The sequence below is a fragment of the Macaca fascicularis genome, chromosome X (genome assembly GCF_037993035.2).
Source record: "Macaca fascicularis isolate 582-1 chromosome X, T2T-MFA8v1.1".
Classification (NCBI taxonomy): Eukaryota; Metazoa; Chordata; class Mammalia; order Primates; family Cercopithecidae; genus Macaca; species Macaca fascicularis.
Window position 1 is genome coordinate 47,439,780 of NC_088395.1, and position 3,003 is coordinate 47,442,782.

General features: G+C 43.3%; 1 non-coding gene across 1 annotated transcript; it reads right to left on the bottom strand.

Moving 5' to 3' along the window:
* Positions 1 to 2,518: 2,518 nt before the first annotated feature.
* Positions 2,519 to 2,621, bottom strand: LOC123571431 (U6 spliceosomal RNA). Its single transcript, XR_006695595.1, has one exon. It is a non-coding gene; the product is annotated as a U6 spliceosomal RNA (small nuclear RNA).
* Positions 2,622 to 3,003: the final 382 nt, after the last annotated feature.

Genomic DNA, 3,003 nt, shown 5'->3' on the forward strand with positions numbered 1-3,003 from the left:
CTCGCTTTGTCACCCAGGCTGGAGTGCAGTGGCGCGATCTCGGCTCACTGCAAGCTCCGCCTCCCGGGTTCCCGCCATTCTCCTGCCTCAGCCTCCCGAGTAGCTGGGACTACAGGCGCCGCCACCACGCCCGGCTAATTTTTTGTATTTTTAGTAGAGACGGGGTTTCACTGGGTTAGCCAGGATGCTCTCGATCTCCTGACCTCGTGATCCGCCCGTCTCGGCCTCCCAAAGTGCTGGGATTACAGGCTTGAGCCACCGCGCCCGGCCATTAGTTTCATTTTCTTTAGCTTTCAAAAGTGTTTTTTATTTGTTTGTTTGTTTTAAGATGGAGTTTCGCTCTTGTTGCCTAGGCTGGAGTGCAATGGCATCATCTCGGCTCACCACAACCTCCGCCTCCCAGGTTCAAGAGATTCTCCTGCCTCAGCCTCCCGAGTAGCTGGGATTACAGGCATGCACCACCATGCCTGACTAATTTTGCATTTTTAGTAGAGACAGGGTTTCACCATGTTGGTCAGGCTGGCCTTGAACTACCAACCTCAGGTGATTCACCCATCTTAGCCTCCCAAAAGTGCTGGGATTACAGGTGTGAGCCACCATGCCCGGCAAAAGTTTTATTATAATAGACATGGACTTCTTTGAATTTATCCTCTTTGAGGTTCCCCCTGCTTCTTGGATTTGTAGGTTGGTGACCTTTGCCAAATTTGGGACATTTCATTCATTATTTCTTCAAATACTCTTTTGGCCTCATTGCCTTTCTCATGTCGTGGGACTTCCATGGTATGAATACTGGGTAATATGGTTTGGCTCTGTGTCCTCATCCAATTTTCATGTAGAATTGTAATCCTCACATTTCAGGGGAAAGACCTAGTGGGAGGTGATTGGATCATGGGGGCAGATTTTCCCCATGCTGTTCTCTTGATAACTAGTAAGTTCTCACAAGATCTGATGGTTAAAAAGTGTAGCACTTCCCCTCTTTGTGTGCTCTCTCTCTTTCTCCTGCCACCATGTAAGACGTGCCTTGCTTCTCCTTCCCCTTCCACCATGATTGAATTGTAAGTTTCCTGAGGCTTCCCCAGTCATGTGGAACTGAGTCAATTAAACCTCTTTTCTTTATAAATTACCTAGTCTCAGGTAGTTCTTTATAGCAGTGTGAAAACAAATGAATAAGGCTGGGCGTGGTGGCTCATGCCTTTAATCCCAGCACTTTGGGAGTCCAAGGCTGGTGGATCACCTGAGGTCAGGAGTTCAACACCAGCCTGACCAACGTGGAGAAACCCCGTGTCTACTAAAAATGCAAAATTAAAAATACAAAAAAATTAGCCAGGCATGGTGGCAGGCGCCTGTAGTCCCAGCTACTCAGGAGGCTGAGGCAGGAAAATAGCATGAACCTGGGAGGCAGAGCTTGCAGTGAGCCGAGATCACACCACTGCACTCCAGGCTGGGCAACAGAGCAAGACTCCATCTGAAAAAATAAATAAATAAATAAGTAAACAAACAAAATTAGCCAGGCATCATGACTCATGCCTGTAATCCCAGCTACTTGGGAGGCTGAGGCAGGAGAATCGCTTGAACCTGGGAGGTGGAGGTTGTGGTGAGCCAAGATCACACCATTGCAGTCCAGCCTAGGCAACAGAATGAAACGCCATCACAAAAAAAAAGAAAAAAAAGAAAGAAAAAAAGAAAAAGAAAACGAATGAATACACTGGGTCTTTTGCTGTTGTCTCACAGGTTTTCGAAGCTCTGTTCACTCCTTTATTCATATTGGGTGAATTTTACTGATCTGTCTTCAAAAGTTAACTGATTCTATCTTCTGTCATCTCCATTCTACTATTGAGCCCATCCAGTGAGAGGTGTTTTTTTTTTTTTTTTTTGAGATGGTGTTTCATTCTTGTTGCCCAAGCTGGAGTGCAATGGTACAGTCTTGGCTCACTGCAACCTCTGCTTCCCAGGTTCAAGTGATTCTCCTGCCTCAGCCTCCCAAGTAGCTGGAATTACAGGCATGCTCTGCCACACCTGGCTAGTTTTTGTATTTTTAGTAGAGACAGGGTTTCACCATGTTGGCCAGGCTGGTCTCGAACTCCTGACCTCAAGTAATCTGCCCGCCTCGGCCTCCCAAAGTGCTGGGATTACAGGTGTGAGCCACCACACCAGGCCCCAGTGAGATTTAAAAAAAATTTTTTTTGTTGTTATTTTGTTGTTGTTGTTAATAGAAATGGGGTCTCACCATTTTTCTCAGGCTAGTCTTTAACACCTGGGCTCCCCACCTCGGCCTCCCAATGCTGGGATTACAGGTGTGAGCTACTGCCCCCAGCCCCGGTTTTTATTTCTGTTATTGCACTTTTCAGTTCTATATTTGCCTTTTTTTGTATTAATAATTTCTATTTCTTTGCTGAGATTTTTCTGTTTTCTTGTTTGTTCCAAGAGAATTTGTAGAATTTGTAGTTGATTGTTGAAACTTTTTATGATGGCTGCTTTAAAATCCTTGTCAGATAATTCCATCATCTGAGTCATCTTTAAACAAACTTTTTTTTTAATTTGCATGTCATCCTTGCACAGGGGCCATGCTAATCTTCTCTGTATCATTCCAGTTGTAGTGTATGTGTTGCCAAAGCGAGCACATCTGAGTCATCCTGATGTTGGCGTGAGTTGGTTATCTTTTCGTATTCAAGTTGTGATTTTCTTGGTTCTTAGTATAATGTGTAATTTTCTATTGTATTCTGGCAATTTGTTTTTAATTAAAATTTTACAATGGCCAAAAATTGTGTGTGTATATATATATATATAGTACAACATAATGTTTTGAAATATATATACACTGTGGAATGGCTAAATTGAGCTAATTAACATGTATTACCTCACATATTTATAATGTTTTCGTGAGAATACTTGAAATCTATTCCCTTAGCAATTTATTTTATTTTATTTATTAATTTATTTTTTGAGACAGGGTCTCACTTTGTTGCACAAGCTGGTGTGCAGTGGTGCAATCTGGGTTCATCT